We start from the raw sequence: 20829 nt of genomic DNA, 5'->3' as shown, positions 1-20829 counted from the left end.
ACTACCGACCCATTAGTTTACTTTCAGCGATCTACAAGCTCTTCACGAAGGTTATTACAGAAAGGCTGAAGAATATCCTCGACGAGAACCAACCTATAGAGCAGGCAGGGTTTAGAGAAAATTTCAGCACAATGGACCACCTCCAAGTAGTTGGCGAACTAATCGAGCGCGCCAACGAATATCAATGGCCATTGTGCCTAGGTTTCGTCGATTATGAGAAAGCCTTCGATACAGTTAGTCATAATGCAGTACTTAACGCTCTACAAACACAGGGAGTGCCGGAACCCTATGTGGGACTGTTAGCTGCAATATATAAGAATGCCACAGCTTCGGTTAAAATTTTTTCAGGTACAGATAGATTTAGCATATGAAAAGGAGTAAGACAAGGAGATACAATCTCGCCCAAGCTATTCAATGCGGTGCTTGAGGGAGTTTTCAGGAACTTGGATTGGGATACAGCCGGAGTAAGCATCAATGGTCGCTTCTTGAGTCACCTTCGGTTCGCAGACGATATAGTTTTTGTAGCTCGTGATTCAGCTGACCTACTTATCAGACTAACACAGCTGGACAGGGAAAGTAGAAAAGTAGGATTAAAAATTAACGTAGATAAGACTAAACTAATGTTCAATAGTTATTGCATGCCTGATAGCATCCCCTTAGATGATAAACCAGTAGAAGTAGTAAATAATTATTTATATTTAGGTCAAATAATTGACATGTCTGGTAGTAAAGATGAAGAGATAAAGAGACGTATGAAATTAGGATGGAGTGCATTTGGACGGATGAATGCTGTTTTTAAATCAAAAATGCTCCTTGATCAATGCGTTTTGCCAGTGATGACATATGGATGTGAAACTTGGACACTGAACGCCAAAATGCTAAATAAAATCCAATGCACCCAAAGAAGTATGGAACGCTGTATGCTTGGCATAACGAGGAAAGACAGAAAGCGGAACACGTGGGTGAGAAGCATGACAAGGGTAGTGGACATAGTGGATAGAGTGAAGAGATTGAAATGGCAATGGGCGGGTCACGTAGCTAGGAGGATGGACGAAAGGTGGACAAAAGAAGTGCTTGAATGGAACCCGAGAGAAGGCAAAAGAGTAAAAGGAAGACCGCAAGGAAGATGGGTGAACGTAATTAGAAAAATGTGCGGAATGAGATGGATGAGTGTTGCGCAAAACAGAGACGGGTGGAAGCGTGTTGGAGAGGCCTTCATCCAGCAGTGGATGGCAAGTGGCTGTAAATGATGATGATATATATATATATATATATATATATATATATATATATATATATATATATATATATATATAAATATATATATATATATATTTATATATATATATATATATATATATATATATATATATATATATATATATATATATATATATATATATATATATATATATATGTATATACTATGTATATTTGATAGTATACTTCTATACACATACATACATATGTATATATATATGTATATATATATATATATATATATATATATATATATATATATGTATATATATATATATATATATATATATATATATATATATATACATATATATATTTATATATATATATATATATATATATATATATATATATATATATATATATATATATATATATATATGTATATATATATATATATATATATATATATATATATATATATATATATATATATATATATATATATATATATATGTTTATATATATATATATATATTTTTTTTTTTTTAAGCAATATACTATGTTGCTTAAAAATTAATGAGACATCTATATTTGTACAATGAATATATATATATATATATATATATATATATATATATATATATATATATATATATATATATATATATATATACATATATATATTAGAAACCCTGTATTCTAAATCGAATATACTATGTACTTATGAAAAGAAAAAGTATTACGAAAATATTGAATTGATTTAATTTAAAAAATAGGAGTTTTTTAAATAATAATATAAACTAAAAAAAAGAGTAATGATTCAACGCAAAAAATGGCATTAGTTGGTGTCAGTGTGTTTGGTGAACGATCCACCCCCTTGTGGTTGCTATTTTTAGCCGGCCAGGGGTGGATTTTACAGCAGACACCTACGTGCCAGAGCCCAACTGGGAACTCGATGAAAGGGCAAACAGACCCTTCAACGCTCACGTTCAACAATTGAAAAAAATATACGAAAAAAAAACGTACTCTCGCGCAAACCCACTTTTGATATGCACGTTTTTTTTTGTTTTTTAATCACTTGGATTTCTTTTAATATTTTTCAAAAATTACCTACAAAAACATTTTGAAAATTTCACTAAGGTTTAAATACTGCAATATCCGCCAATTTGATCTTCCTATACCTACTATAATTTTGGTATCGCAATTCCAACCATACCTACATATGTACATTCAATTATTGCTCGCATTGTATATGTATATTATAGTCCAAATGTTCACTCGGGTTCGTTTATGAACATACTAGTTTGTTAATACACGAACTATTGGTTTTATTTTAAGTGCTAACAGTCAAAATCTATCTTTAAATAAGAAGTACATATTATGGGCATGTCACCAACAGCGTTAACAGGTATTGTATTATGACAAATGTTTTGTTGAAAAATCTTACTATTATTTTACTAAAATACAATTATTTCATTTTATAGGATCAATGCGTAAAGAAGCTCATCTTGCAATCAGGCGTCGCATGAAACTTTTAGATGTATACACCTTTGAGATGTCAAAACTCGAAGTATTTGAAATGGGATATCCTACGGAAACTGCATTACAACGTTATTTAAATTCCCACTTCCACTAAAATATTGCAAACAGACATACAAAGAGGATGGGACAACCGACTGAGAATACTTAAAGTTATGCCTAATAAATAGCCTGTGCACGAACAAAGTAATTCGTTTGTCTTTTTATTATTTTGTGTACACTATATGGAACTGGATAAATTGGTTAATATATAAAAAAAAAAACTAATATGTTCATGAAAAAACGAAATGTACACTTGGCCTGTAACATATGCATGTACATGTAACAGTCAAAATGTATTTTCAGTTGTAATATACATAATATACTAGCTTTATTACACGGCTTCGCTTCGGTATTTGTAATATAAACCGCTTAAACATGACTAATCTAATAGTAAACATTTTATTAAATTTATTTGAATAGTTTTATTTTATATAAATTTATTTGAATACTCATTTGTTTTTATTATAAAATTGACTGTCACGAACAAACAAACATATATAGTAAGTCTCTTATAAAAAAATATTTGTACACCTCCCGGGGTCTGCGCCCTCGGCGTCTGCGCTCCCTAGGGGGCAAAGCCCTAGGGCGTCACCTTCGGGGCCTACGCCCCGGGTACTTCGAATCCTTTGAATCGGGAAAAAGCGAATTATTTTTTCGATGACGTCAGAACAATAGACTGTTGATGAAAAATACGTAGGTACATACATACGAACAAACTTTAGTGTTTTATATGTATGTAAGATGTATGCCAACTAGCGTCTTAGGTCATTCATATTCGAATACGATACAACTAGTAAATTATAACTTTGTGAATAAGTGCAAATTCACTTTCAATACTATGCGCCAGTTATAATATGTACATATAACAGAGATCTAATGACAGTTCTAATGTTTTTATGAATGCTTTAGAATTCACTAATGCGTTAATATTTGCTAGATATTACGAATTATGGTAATGAGTATTATATTCCGATAGCTCTAAAAATGTGTTTCAAATAAAAATGTGACTTTCAAACTCACTCTAACCTGTACCAACTTATAGTTGAGGTGTATTGTCAGTTGTAATATATGTATTTTAACCAGTTGGAATGTAATTCGTAACATGAAACAACTTCAGTCAGACGGAATGTATTCCAACTAGTCAAAATATATTACAACTGAAAAGTATACTTCAACTGTGACACATATTGTACATATGTATATACTAAATTGAAATATATACATAATTAACAAAATAAGTAACATATCCATATGTACATACATATAAACAGTTGCTAGGTAGCATAATAACTAGCTGGTTCGTTGTTTTGCTCGTCCGCTATTTGGATGCTTTTTTCGTAAATATTGTCGGTTAATGGTGTCGTGCTTTGCATATTGTGTAGAGTTATTGGTGTTGCTTTAATTTTTGATTAAAATTTTTGCAATTGTGATTAAATACAGTGGTTAAACTGATTTCTAAGGTTATATTTTAAAGATAATTTTCACTTGAAAAAAAAAAAAAAAAAAAAGAAGAAGAAAAAAAAAAAAAAAAAAAAAAAAGTTCTTTTGTTTCTTCAAATAATATTCGTTTGGCAACGAACGTGATCAAACTGATTTCTGAAATTATATATTAACTCTCGAACCCAGAGCATATTTACAATATTACAGCATAATGCAACATTGTTAAACAAAAAACTATTTATTTCATACATATTTTTGTGCGAAATTTTGAGAATATTCTCTTATTTAAATTATAAATTGTGACGCTAATAACTAATAATACTTAACAATGATTTGCTATAAATGCAAAAGTGTTGTGTTGTTGACTAATTATGTGCTGTGCGAGCTTTGTGAAGAACCTTTCCACCATGATTGTGTGGGGATTTCGGAAACAAAATACAAAAAAATGACGTCAAAGAATAAGGAAAAATGGCGATGCGTTTCTTGCCGTATCCATCCTAACCCCCTTCCGCCGTCTCAGTCCTCATCACTAATGCTCAGTTCTCAAGATTCAGTCATCAGTCCTCAGCCATCTTTATTTGATATACTTAATGAAATTAAATGCTTTCGAGCAGACTTTAATACCATGAAAAATGAGTTTGAAAACATAAAATCTGTAATCACAGACATAAACAATAAATTATTCACAATAGAGGCTAAGTCTGATGAATTTGATGGGAGACTAACCACTGCTGAAAAGAAAATTTCCTGCTTTTCTGATGTAAATAAAGGTTTAATTGAGGCGCAAAATACTATTGTTGAACTGAAACAAGAAAACAATCTGCAAGATCAATTCTCTAGAAAAAACAATGTAGAAATATCCGGCATACCTATGAAAAAGGGTGAAAATCTAGTGTCTATATTATATGACTTATGTGCTGTCGTGGGTCACAAATTGTGCGACACAGATATTGACACCATACACCGTGTGCGGCCGTACCCGTCCCAGGGCGTTGCAGGTTCACAGCGAGAGGGCAACAGCGATGTGAGTGTGCGCACGTCATCAGTGGTCGTACGGTTCACTCAGCGCCGTCGTAAGGACCTGCTGATGGCGGCCGTGCGCGCCCGCCGCGGCATCACCACCAACGACATCAATATTCCAGGCCCGCCCACCACCCTATACGTAACGGATCACCTTACACCAACGAATAAATTATTATTGAAGCGAGCACGCCAATTGAAAACTGAATATAACTACGCCTACTTGTGGGTTAAAGATTGCAAGATCATGATTAGAAAAAGTGCGAGCTCCAATATCATACAAATCTCAAAAGAATCAGATCTTTGCAAAATCAAATGACTAAGTGCAATATTAAATTTTAATAACCTAATAATTATCTATGCATTTATTGTCTACTGGTCTGCATCACATATTATAATGTATGTGCAAACAATTATGTACGTATGGCTATATAATTTATTATTTTTATTATTACTATATAACTATGCTATTTACATATATTTTACTCATAAACTAAAAAAGGTACGAGTTCGTTTTTATATTTGTGTCCATGTATACCTTTGCATTTCAACTGGTATCACCAAGGATGGTTTGCTTAATAATTCCATATCTTTATCTGTGTATGCAGTTATGTGTATGTTTATATGCATATATCTATTTTCATTTATGCATATGGATATTTATATTTATATCAGTACGTGCTCTATCTACTTCCTTTTTTACAATGTCTTCTAATCGTCTTGTCATTTATTATCAAAATGTCAGAGGTCTCCGAACTAAATCTGACTCTTTTCTTCAAAATGTATTAGTTAATAATTATGATATTATCTGTCTATCAGAAACTTGGCTAAATGACTCATTCAATAATAGTGAGTTTTTTGATGCCAGATATCAGGTGTTTCGACGTGACAGAGATTATTCTCTTCATAACCAAATATTTGGTGGTGGTGTAATCATAGCTGTGAAAAATAATCTACCCTCTGTCATTCAAAATAATTGGTTAACTTCCACAGAAGACCTTTGGATTACTATTACCACTAAATTTTTTAAACTAAATATCTGTACTGTCTATATTCCTCCTGGTAATTCTCACCAAACTCTATTAGTTACCCATTTAAATAAAGTATCTGATCTAATAACCAATTATCCAGAGGATCGATTCATTTTACTCGGTGATTACAATCTTCCCACTATTGATTGGACAAAATACGACTCAAATCTGCATCTATTTCCTTCCAATTGTATTAATTTTTCTTCCCTTTCCTTTACTCAATTCTTATCTTATAATAAACTTTATCAATACAATTATTTGTCAAATACTAATAATCGTATTCTTGACCTAGCTATTAGTAGTTTCCCCTTATATATTTCTCGTGCTGACTCTACGCTAATCCATGAAGATTCTCATCATTTATCCTTTTGCATCTCAATAATTTACAACAAATCTTCACCCTTGAATTATAATTATAATAAAACTTTCCTCTTTAGAAAAGCTGACTATGCTACAATTATTCCAATTTTAAGCGATATCAATTGGAATTCACTTTTGTCCAATTTAAATATTGATTTAGCTTGTAAAAAATTTTACGATACCTTACAAAATATTATTGAATGCCACGTCCCTTTTACTCTTAAATCTAAGCGTACCAAATATCCCCCTTGGTTTACATCGTCTCTTATTAAAATTATAAAAGAAAAAAACAAATTCCATAAAAAATTTAAAATTTATTCAAATCCCTTAGATTATCAAAGTTTTTCACTATTAAGAGCTCGAATTAAAAAATATTCTTTAATCTGCTTTAGAAATTATATTTCTCTTATTCAAAATAATATTAAAACTAATCCCAAATCATTTTGGTCATATATAAATTCAAAAAAAAATACCTCCTCTTCATATCCTTCCGTAATGTATTATGGAAATAAGTCGGCTTCACATGGTTCTGAAATCTGTACCATTTTTGCTGACTATTTTGACTCCACTTTCAATAGTGATTCTACCATTAACCTTTCTATCTCTAATACAGATACTTCTTCTTGTAACTTATCTACTTTTCATTTTGACTTATCTACTGTACTCAGTCACATCAACTCTCTCAATGTTAATCTTGGTGCGGGTTGTGATGGTTTGCCTTCTTTTTTCCTTGTTAAATGTGCTGTCCCATTATCTCTTCCCATAACAATCCTTTTCAATCTTTCTATGTCGAACGGTAAATTTCCTGACTATTGGAAATTATCTTACATCACCCCTATTTTTAAAAAAGGTGATAAGAATCTTATTGAGAATTACCGTCCTATATCTAAACTATCTGTCATTAGTAAAATCTTTGAAAAAATTATCTATAATTTCCTTTTCTCCAATTTCAAAAACTACATTATACCTGAACAACATGGTTTTTTTAAGGGGAGATCGGTAGAGACTAACCTGCTTAATTTCACTAGTACTCTCACATCTTATATGGACAAACGAATCCAAATAGACGTCGTTTATACGGATTTCTCTAAAGCTTTTGATAAAATCAATCACAACCTTTTACTCAATAAACTTTGGTCCCTTGGAATCCGAGGAAATTTATTTCGTTGGATCTCTTCGTATATACTAAATCGTCACCAAATCATAATTCTCAATGGTTTTAGATCATCACTTAGACATATTCCTTCCGGTGTCCCACAAGGGTCGCATTTAGGTCCCTTATTCTTTTTACTCTATATTAATGATATCTCATACATCTTCAAACATTCCTTTATACTTCTTTACGCTGATGATTTAAAAATTTACAAACCTATATACACCATAGACGATTGTCATAAGATACAAGAAGATCTAGATAGATTCTCTATATATTGTTTAAATAATGATCTTTTTATTAATCTAGAAAAATGCTCTATTTTAAATTTCACTAGAAATAAGTCAATTATTACTAATCAATATCAATTAAATCATTCAATCCTTAACACGTCATCTTCTATTAAGGATCTTGGTGTAATACTCAATAATAAACTAGATTTCTCTGAACATATTTCTTTTATTACCAACAAAGCATTTAAATCTCTTGGATTCCTACTCCGCTCAACAAAACCCTTTAATGATCCTTATGTACTAAAATTACTTTATTTTTCCTTTGTAAGGTCTCACCTTGAATTTGCCTCAATTATCTGGTCACCTTTTTATTTATCCCATATTAATTGTATTGAGAAAGTTCAACTTAAATTTATTAAATCCTTACGCTACCTTTTTCCTACCTATACCCATTCTACTGTTTCCGACATTTTAAAAATCCTTTCTTTTAACAATCTTTCTGTCAGGCGACGACATTCTGATGCTATATTCTTCTTTAAGCTCATAAATGGTTTCCTTGATTGTTCTGATTTACTGAATAAGGTTAATTTCAGAATCCCAGTTCGATACCCTAGACGCGTTACACTCTTTTCACTTGATCCTTTCAATACTAATTCCCAAAAATATTTTTATCTGCAGCGCGTTTATCGTATGTTTAACGGAGAGCTGAATGAGGTTGATCTGTTTGGTATTTCCCTACATCAATTCAGGTCTAACATCAAGAGAATCTTGACCGATTGATTCATTTTTTCTTCTATTCTATTTTTCCAATATTTCCATTATTTTTATACTTTAGTTTAGTTATGTAATGTGCTATTTAATCATATTATAGCTTTCATTCCTTTCCATTTCATTTGTTTATTTTGTATTTACCTTTTTCATTTGTTTTTTATATTTGTAAATTTCAATTTCTTCTTATATTCTATCTTATAACCTTTTCCAAATATTTTAATACTATAGTTTAATTATGCAATGTACTACATATTTTGTCATGCCTTTATTCTTTACTTTTTAATTTGTTTTCCTTATATTTATCTTTTTCATTTTTGTAAAAATCTATTATTGGACTCGGGTGTTACATATATTATTTATTTACTTTTTGTGTTTTTTATACCTATCTCTGTACATCCTGTCTGTTGATTTTTCAATTAATAAAATAAAAAATAAAATAAATAAAATAAAGAGAAATAGAATTAATACACTGAAAATTGAGATAGAACAATTTACAAACAGCTAAAAATAGATTTCTTGGTATTCACTCTCAGACTAACGACCTTGTGTGAAAAGTGAGAACATTCTAAACTATATACAGAAATATATTTTTATTTAATTTTAAACATATATATGTACATACATATATCCCTATATTAATTTTTACTTTTTTTTTATAGCATTTGAACTTTAAAAAAGTATTCATTTTTTAATACTTAAATAAATAAAATAGTTCAAATATTTCATATAATGTATTTCCACAACATTTGTTTTAATGTATTCATGCGTCGTACGAATTTTATTTCGCTGGGAGCTTTATGGGGACTAAAATTATGATAAAAATATTTATGGTTGTTGTTTTTTTTATTTTTGGAATGTATACCTATTATATAATTTTTTACATTTTGCGACATGTAACAATTTTCATGCAAATGAGTACAAATATACAGGAGAGTTTACGTTACACACACGCATAAAAAAGTATAGTGCCCTATCAAACGAAACCCCAGCTTTAAGACTGCAAACAGTCGCACCATTATTATTGTTTTTATTTATTTTTCCACACAAGAAATATATATATATATATATATATATATATATATATATATATATATATATATATATATATATATATATATATATATACAAATATGCTTATTTTTGTAAGAAAATATCCATATTTTATCATTGACAGATATTACAAAATTTACATGATCAAATTCATTCATAGACGCTTCAAGCTTTCAAATTATACGGTGACCGGAAAAATGCACTCGAGATAGTAGCACTCTCTAGACATACAAACTTTCAAAGATGCTCAAAGAGAACTAACGCAATAGAATTCCACAAAAAAGTGTCAAGGGGTATTTGTATGATATACGAAGATGCTAATCTTTTTTTGTGGAATTCTATTGCGTAAGTTCTTTTTGAGCGCATTTGAAAATTATGACATCTCGAAACTGTGCTACTATTTAGTGCAATTTAGTGTATCTTTCCGGGAACCATATTATACATATGTATGTATTATATATGATAGCTTGATTATTTAAAATTAATAATACTAGTAGTTTTGGGTCTACCTCACGGGCCCGAATGTGACACGCTCGAAAACGCAAATATCGGAAGGCAAAGATCGAAAATCGAAAGATCTTAAGTCGAAAGATAAAAAAGGGTGCATGGTAAACGGTACATACTCACTTAATTTGCGCGAGCAGGATACAACAGGAACAAGAGGAACAGGCTTTTCCTCCCGTATTCTGCGCGCGCACATTAATACGGGAGGAAAAGCCTGTTTCTCTTGTTCCTGTTGTATCCTGCTCGCGCAAATTAAGTGAGTATGTACCGTTTACCATGCACCCTTTTTTATCTTTCGACTTAAGATCTTTCGATTTTCGATCTTTGCCTTCCGATATTTGCGTTTTCGGGCGTTTCACATTCGGGCCCGTGACGGACACCGCGTATCAACCCGGTATAAAAAAACAAATATAAATTCAAATATTGTATTATAATATTTAAATTTCAATTTAAAATAAATATTACCACAAACGTGGCGAAACAAAAAATAGAAACGTGATTAAATTTCAATACAATTACTAGCTTTCTATTTATAAAATGAAAATTATATAGGTTTTACATGCGCATTTATATTTCTATTTCTGTCATATCTTATACGGCAACTGGGGTTTGAATACACTTTTTCTTTTAATATACATATGTATTAATATAATCCATAAAAGCCTCGATTGTTTACGTGTAGTACAAGGAAAATATTATTTTATTACTAACGACAGAGCGCTGAAATTCAGCCATATTTTAATGCCTAAGGCTACAAATATCAGAGAGAAGAAAATAAAAATACAGCAATATTTTATTGTTTGATTTTTTTAAGGTGTCGGAAAACGCTTTTTCAAAAATAAGTTTCGTTTAATATTTTTCAGAATATTCTGTATATCGAAAATTCCATATCGGCAAACCTAATTTTTATTATAATATAATATTACACAAATTTAATATCAAAATAATTTTTGCGTTATTCTTTTAATAGACATTTTCATATTTGATGTGAATATTAAAAAAATAAACGTGTACATTTTTTAAATTCAAGACATATTATAATTTAGATTAACAAAATTTAATATTATATTTGATTAAATTTATTTTTTTATTAAAGTGTACTCGTATAATATTTGATAAATATTTATGGATATATTTTCAAATGAAACGCGCCATGTTTCACATGGATTTGTACATATACATATACATATGTATGTATGTATTAATAAATTAGATACAATCATAAAATGTTTACTTATTGTCTGCAATATAATAAAGATTATTTAAAATTCAATACAACATGTTGTTTTTTGGTACAAAATTTTTCGAAAATTTATCAAGCATACGATATAGAAAACTTAATGTTTTTTTCGTACGCTAAGAATACTTAGATGCTGTATGATGTGAATATTTAAAGCTTGTTTCGTATACGAAAGGCAAACGAGTTTGCTTTTTCACAATATTAAACATTCAGTTATCAGGCCGTTTTCGAGCTTTTCCATTTCGCATTTGCATTACACGCAAATCACATTCAAATTTCGGTATCCAATTCGTTACGAATTTCTTTGTAATGATGTTTGTTTTCAATATCATATTATCATGAAATTTAATCTTTATTTAATATTATTTTTATTGAATTAATAAAACGATAGTTTGAGATGTTTTATCGGATGGAAGATTTGTATGTATGTACATACATATATATTTTTAAAATCACATAAACAGCTTCCTAGACGGCGCCACTACATCGCTTCTGGACATTTTGATAAAGATTTGAGTGGATGTCGACAGTTAACATTAGATGGGTAAGTTTAACATAATAATGTATGTCTAAATAGTCTCATAAATAACTTTTATATAACATTATGCAAGAAAACAATCAAGAAGTTGAATTATAATGCACACACATGTGTGTATTTATTTAATATCAACTCGCATTTCCTTCTAAAACAGTATTTGTTATATAATTATCAGATTTTTTTCCTATAAGTAGAAGTTGGAAGTCAAATGTCACGTGGTTAAAACACGTGCAGACTTTACCAGCATGTAAAAATAGGATATAAATAGGGTAAGGATAAAAATATAAGCCGTTTTCCGCATTTATAGGTGTGTTAGTTCGAAAATTCACCTCGTCAGTTAAACAAGTACATACATATATACATACATACATACATATGAACATCTTACCGATAAAAAGACAAACTTTGAGTATTCAAGACGAATTCGATTCAATGTGTGTTGGATATTTAAATGCCGATTCAATTATTCAAAAAATAATTGTAAAGTATTTCATTGTTGAAACGATCTCTCGTCAAATTGGCCACTTATTTGTCACCATTATTCGTACATAATTTCAAATTTGTAAGTGTATAAATTTATATATGTAAAGTACATAATAATTTGTACAAATTTGGCAAAAGGTGTCACCTGTAGCCATCTGTAATAGCACCATGGTAAATATAATTTTAAAAATTTTACCATAATTTTTAATTTTTTTTAGATATTTTAGCTTTTTTTTTATTATGCTATACACTAATATTAAAATGAGATTACATTATAAATAATAAGGAAAAAAAAGAAATGATTACTGGATTAGTAAATATTATAGTGGATCTATGTACATACATAAATGCATAAGTTGTATTATGAACATCGAATATATAATTTCGAAAGAGACTTTGTAAGTTTGTATCTTTGGTTTGGAAATTCGTAAACAAAACAAAGCCTTTATGACGAAAATTCAATTGGTTGAATATTATATTTATTTTGATTCAAATAAATTTAATAAAAAAACATATGAATATTTGCTATTATATTCGCCATGTTTAAGCTTTTTACATTCAAAATACTAAGAGAATCCGGCTAAAAGAACTAGTAATTTATAAACAACTAGCTGAACCCGGCATGCGTTGCAATGCCACAATAACGCTTGCAATTTCCGTTCCCGTTCTCGTTCCGGTTTCCATTTGTCGGAAAAACGCAGGCAGCGAACACGTTGGTAGCGTTGCAATTAAACTCATTCCCGTTTTCCGGTTTCCTATCCCGTCTTTTCCCGTTTTTTTTTCTCAGTAATCTTTCAGGATATTTGTATACAACCAGTGGCGGCTCGTGATAATTTTTAGTGGCGGGGCTGCACTGAAAAGATGTCTAAAAAATGTCACCATAATTATTCTATCATGTCATAACAGGACAAAATAAGCACAATTTTTATCGTGCGACCACTTACATGTGGATTTAAGTATTATTGAAAAAAAAACTAGCAAAATTCACCACCCATTAAAGGGGTGCGTCCAAACGCGATGAAGATTTCGAAAAATACGCTGGTACTCCAGTAAGATTGCTAAAAAAAATTCGTTCTTGCTGGTTTCGCGACGCGGATTAAAAAAAAACCCAAAACCCTTCAAAAACTTAACCCCCTAATTCGTAACGAAAAACATTAACCTGTTGACAATGCATCGATACATCGGTTGTTTCATCTGCCATAACAGCTAGATAAGTTGCTTTTTTTTATTTCAGCACTTATTTGTTCCCTACACACGTTCAAAATACAATATAAAAGTTCATTTTGTATAGTTTTTGATGTTCCTTTAAAAACCGAAGAAGTTTGAAAATGTTTTTTTAAAGAATCGTCGAAATTTTGTGAATATTCTAGAAGCCCCCGAAAAACTCCTGGATTTTTTGAATTATCTGTTTCATCGTGTCCCCTCATTGGCATTTCAAATTTACCGCAAAATTTAACGCAATCAATAATTTTGAATAAAACATCCCGATTTTTTTTGACGTTTTCGTTATGCTTATCTATTTCCCGCCGACAAGCTTCCCAAAATCGTGAGATTACACACATTTTTTAAGTGTTCGACACTTCCCTCGTGTTTTTAAATTTAACGTTTTAATGTTTTAAGTCAATAACTCCTGTTTTCGTCCAAGATGCTTCGCCTGGCGACTCGCCTCCAAACAAAAGACACGGATAACAAAATGACGCGTTTTTTTCTGTACATCTCGTTAACAAATTGTATTTTTTATAAATGTCTGGATTAAATTTTCGCGAGTAACTAAAAGATCTACTAATTGCAGGCTGTGAAATAATTAAATTGGGCGTGAGGCAGCCTAATATATTTATTTTTTAGCTTTTATAGCGACTTTTTCGGTAAGTTCTAGTCGCGAAAAGTGCAAATTTTGTAAATATTTTACTGAATTCTTTTGTTCTTCCATTTTTAAAAGAAAAAAAATCTTAATATATTTAAATAAAAATTACGAGAAAAAGTTAAACAGATTTGAAAAAAGTTTGCTGTTATCAAAATGAAAACGACTCACCGAAGATTTGATGAGGGCTCGTACACAACCAATTAAGAGTAACGAAAACGAATAAAGCTGTGATCGTGCGATTCAACTAATCAAATGTAAGATCAAGCGCGCGAAATCCTTAACAAACTGACAGATGAATGTCGTTTAACAGGCGAAGGCTGCCGTCTGTCCAGCCCAAAACGGCAGAGTGAGTGAAAGAGAAAGAGCTATCTGCAGTTGCAAATAGCTCTTTCTCTTTCTCGTTCCGAAACTCCGGGCTGCGCAGCGTTCAGCGCGGCGCTGTAACACTTTACAGCCAGTACAGCAACATTTTAATTCATCTGTCACCATACAAGTTAGTGGGGTCTTCGAAACGGTCAACATTACTTACAATATCACCCTTTTGGATATGGGTGATATTGTAAGTAATATTTACTCTGTCGAAGGCCCCAATAGTTCGTCCATCCAACTAATAAAAAAAATATCATTAATAAATAAAATATTAAATGTATTATTAAACATATATCTTATAATTTTATAGGAGGGGCTGCAGCCCGGCAGCCCATTAGGACGAGCCGCCACTGTATACAACAATTCCTGAAAGTTCCATCGTAATCGGTTCAGTGGTTTAGGAGCCTATTCGAGATACACAGACAGATATTCTTCGTATTATTTATTGTTCGTATATCTTCGATGCGCGTAGGCATCCGGTATGGCGGTACAACGGCTACTATCTGTCAGTTGGCGTCTCCCGGAATTGGATCGGACTATGGGGTACCAACCTTAACACTAACACATATGTGTACCAACTGTTCGGCATGAGCCACATCATTATACATAATTATAATCATTTTATATTAATTTCCTACACTCGGCCATATCTTATAAAACATTCGTCCTCGAATGACATTCATCCTCTTTCATTCTTTACAATGTTTCATCTTTCATTAAAATAAAACAGTATCACTTCAATCTCCAAGCATTCATCACTTCTACTGAAGATTTAACAAAATTTGACCCATCGAGTTCTCCCACTTCATATACATCATACTGATTGTTGTCTCTTACTTTACAATCAACCCGATACGGTCCCATGAATTTAGGTATTAGTTTCATTCCCGATTCAAATTGTGAATCCTTTTTTATTCCGACCAAATCTTCTTCTTTGTACTGCTTTTCTGATTTTCGTGTCTTATTGTATGTCAGTCTGTTTCTTCTTGGATTTCTTATACAAGATATCTTCATTCGATAAAATATTTTTATCTGATACATTTTCATTTTGCACACCGTCAATCAATCTCTTTTTCCGAGTGTCTTTCTTTGAAACAGCATACAATTCTCCCGGCTCCATGTAATATTCTGATTTCCGAAATGACAATAAAGGCGCATCTCGTCTTGATACTTGGACCTGCTTAAAACTTCCTAAGCTTTGTCCATCTTCTTCCTTGTTGTCTTCATGGTCGTTGTCCTCGTCTTGGTTCGGTTCTTCACCTTCTTCTTCATCTTGTCAAATATATATATATATATATATATATATATATATATATATATATATATATATATATATATATATACATATAGATAAAAAGCATTTCAAAATCAAACTATTCAAAATGTACACTAACATTATCTTTATTCTACATAACCTTAACAATTGAATTAACCATATGCAATTGAAATATTGTAACGTAGAGGTTTGGTGATTAGTGCTCGACACCCGATGGGTATAAATATTTGGCGGTTTGGGTCCGTGGTTCATTCGGAATTGGCAGGCCGACTGTACAAGAACAATAAACTACCTCTACCACTACTATTACGCCTCGGAAACTCCTCTACACGTCTACCCCATAGTATCATATGTACTTTTGTGAAAAATATAACGTCAAAGTGCACTCTATAACGTTTTCCTTTCATCCTCGCCTTTCATTTCCCATAGTTCTCAGCCAAAATATCAAATGTCCGTTTTCTCAATAAAGTTTGCCAAGCAAGCAATCATGGCATTCCGATATTTGTCTTCCTCTAACAAACCGAATGCTTCAATACGTCTCAAATGCAGCATATGAACATGTCGACGAGTGCAAATGAATAAAATATAATATATGCCATTACGTGTACGTCGAAAATATTATGAATTCAATGTTACAATAGAATTATCGTATAAATAAATTACGCGAATGGATAAATATCGTATATTCAGGTGGCGAGTCAACGATATGTCTATTTCAATCCATTATATTTATTCCAAATGTGGCTCAATGAGGAAATTATTCCAATATAATATTTGTGGACACATCATATGTACGTATCGATCGAAATTTTGAATTAAAAATTTATACCGAATTGGTTTGGCGTATTATTTTAGTAATCAAAATAGCACGATATAAGCATGGCATGATATTTTTAGAGAAAATTTCTTTATATAGAATATAATTTGAATATTTCTCGACTCGATGGCGAAATTGGTATGTCGACCACCACGCAAGGAATAATTTCACCAGCTTAATAGCTTCAAAGCACGTAATCGAAAACGGTCATTTGAAACATGTCTAAAAAATACTTCAAGATGAATGGTGTAATATACAGTATTTTATATTTTATTGATTTCATAAATGTAATATCAAAATATATACACTTCTATTGAATCCATGCGTGAATTAAGGTTACATTATATAATGTCTTACTATACATATATTTGGTTATATGTACATATATAAATTACAGTTCTATAAGTAGACCAGTCATCGTGCAACAAACTTTAGTCTATAATGGTACATTAAATCCGTGTTATGTAGGTCACGAACTGTGTACGTATTCGATAAAACTTTGTCAGATACTACATATGTATATGTACATATGTACATATATATACAAATGTAATAAAATATGCCTGTATTGATTTTGAATTATGTATCAGGCTGGTGAAATGTAACTACAAGTTTCAAAAATGATGAAGTTTTCAACGTTCGAATTGATCGGATCGCTAACCGCAAACGGAAGAACTCGCTAATTTCCCCCTCTGTTCAGTTCCGAATTGACGCAAATTCTGTTCTGTGTCCGATCGTGTGGATTTTGTGACCTGCGGTAACCTGACAACTCTCGGGATAATTTCCCGCAAAGGTAAAGCCTGGGAGATTCCCGGGAAAATGCGGCCTAGGCAGAGCTACCACCCCCGCAAAAGGGAGAGCGAGAGGAGGCGATGAACTGCGAGCGTGTGAAAGTGAGACGCATATATGCGCCACTGCCGATGTCCTTACAGACGTTTTCGCGAGAAAATTCTTTCAGACACTCGATGACTCCTTCTCGTTGTTTCGTCGTCGCCATCTGAATTAATCGTTGCTTTAAATTTGAAGGAAAATACTATCGATGGATCCAACCAAGCCGACCATTATACATACATTCTGTTCGTAATAAAACAATGAAGGAGGACTTTAATAGGAGGACATAAAACAAAGAACTTTCTGAAGAAGGTTTTTTAAATTGAATTTACTTGCAACATATTCCTTTGATATGTACATATATCCAATTGAGTTAAAATGTACGCCATACAAAAATAATCATAAAAGCGCGCTTTTGACTATATTAAATTGAAATACAAAACATGTTCATGTATGGAACAATTTTTTTTCAAATGTATTAAAAAAATACATTTTACAATTTTTTAACCTATGAATGTAAATGTTACAATGTTAATTAAGAAATTGTATTTGGAATTTTTTTAAATAAAATGTTATGTCTTCGTCGAAAAACAAAAGAATTTAAAACAATAGCTTTCAAATAAAATATTTATAAAGAAATGATTTCAAATGAAATATTTATGAAGTAAAATAAGTTTTACTTAAATTAAGCATTTGTGAGTATTTAGATCGCATTCAATATTGGTCAAAGACGTCATTTTCATTTAAATACACAATGAGAATAAAGAGCTATCCTTTAAATTGCCCCGTGTTGGCATGTGCATTCCTTTTGTTAATATTAATAAAACAAAAATCTTAGTTCATGATTCATAGTAAATGCACAGCTCTTAGATAAATAAAGAGCATTACTTGTGATTTTGTATATCCATTTTAAATTTAATAATAAACTCAATCTCTAGTTATTCTCGTTGAATATTTATTTTAATAATATTATATGGCTATTATTAAATCGAAGAATTTAATATTTGAAGAACTTACACTTTGAAATTTAATGGTTTTTAAATATCTTCTTCGTCTTCTTTGTCGTTTGCTCATTGCTAAGTGTCGTGATTTATTTATAATATCACCTGGGATGTGGTGAAGGATTCGCTTATATTCCTCTTGGTCCTGTGCCAAGTTGAAAGCAGCGCTTAGAGACGATCCTGTCAGTTTTTGAATTTGATCTGACCATCTTATGGGAGACAGTCCTCTCGCTCACGTTCCCTTTAACGTTATAGCTTCTATAGACTTTCCACATCCTTCCTGGAAATATGGAAAAATTATAAAATAATCCTTTACATGTTGTGTAGAGTCTCTCTGAAACTCTCAACTATTTGAAGATGCAGATGTTTGTGTGTCTTGCAATCCATGGAATGCAATGCATTTGCCTCCAGTACCATATTTCGAAGGCATCTAACATATTCCTTTTTCTCTTTGAATATATTGCAATACAAATGTTATAATATTTAAAAAGTTTGCAGTAATTATAATATAAATATAATTTCAGTTGCGGCAGTCTTACCACGAAAATCGTTTCGGGTATTTTGATAATAGATTGAATGTCCTTGAAAGGATACGAAAATAATCAATAAGAGGGAAGTGTGATATAATCTATCGAACAACAAAGAAAACATAATACGCATCAAAAATATTTTTGATTGGTAGCAAATAGAAGGCTGTCGTCAGATAACAATAACATAGTTTGGCACGTGTAATGGTCAGATTTCCTGCGTCGTTCTTGTACGACATTTGAGAACCTGTGGCGCGGATCTGTGGGCACAGACGTCATAAATCAAGAGTGTTGTGCGCTATAAATAGGAAAATCTATTTCGGTACACAATTGCGCGGAAGCCTCCCGGCAGCTGTTGCGGCCTCCTACACCCCATCCCTCGATCAAACCCAACCCTTGGCCAATTGGACCCTCCCCTCTTACCCAAACTCCAGCCCCCCACCCTCGCCGAGCGGCTATTCTACATCTATGCTGGACCGCCATACAGCAGATTTCGTAGAGTCCGTAGAGGCGCTGACATTTGCGAGTTCCACATTGCGAATGTGAGATCACTGCCAGTTACTTCTATATATTTACGTATCGATTTTCACAACGCCAAAGAAAAACGAAAAGGAAAAGAGCAGCGTCAGATGACGTCAATCCAAGACTTCGTACATGAAGTTCATACACATATACGTACGAATATATTGTTGTATGCATATATAAAAAAGGTCAAAATAAAATAGTTAAATATTGTTTAAAAGAAAATCACTACCTCTGGTTAAAATATTTAAACCGAAGCCTTATCAGAATTGATACACAAAAAATATGAATATAAAATTTTCAACTTACATAATTCATTCAGTTATTTTTGTCTTTTCTAAGAGAAAAAAAAGCCCGACTTTCAGTTTATAAAATATATCATCGTTTTTTTGTTTACATTTTATTTATGTAATAATTATCAATTTAATGAATTTAATTTTATCTTGAAGAGTACACATATTTAAATTGCCAAAATAAAGGAAAAGTAAATGTAATCAGCTTCTTCGGTCAACTTCTGGCTGACCGATCTCTGTGCGCTCATTTACATATGACGCGCGCAGAATACCTGTTTCTCTTGTTCTAAAAAGAACAAGAATACCTGTTCCTCTTGTTCCTGTTGTAGTACCGTTTACCATGCACCCTTTTTTTATCTTTCGACTTAAGATCTTTCGATTTTCGATCTTTGCCTTCCGATATTTGCGTTTTCGGTAATTTAACATTCCGGCTCGTCACGGAGACCGGTACATACATATGTAAAAAGTTCACACATATCGGATATAAGAGTATTTTCGATACAAATTGAGCGCAAATTTATGGAATCTTACACAAGACAAAGTTCTACTTCCGGTTATCGAATTTTTTTAAATAAATGATTACTTAACGTCACTATAAATATTATAAACAAAAGATATTAAGATAGAAATAATTTAAAAGGTCAAAATAAAATAATTAAATATTGTTTTAAAAAAATTACTACTTCCGATTTACGAATTCTAACCGAAACCCTATCAACTCC

Source organism: Arctopsyche grandis, chromosome 5 (genome assembly GCF_051622035.1).
Source record: "Arctopsyche grandis isolate Sample6627 chromosome 5, ASM5162203v2, whole genome shotgun sequence".
NCBI classification, from domain to species: Eukaryota; Metazoa; Arthropoda; class Insecta; order Trichoptera; family Hydropsychidae; genus Arctopsyche; species Arctopsyche grandis.
Note: the sequence above shows the minus strand (reverse complement) of the source record.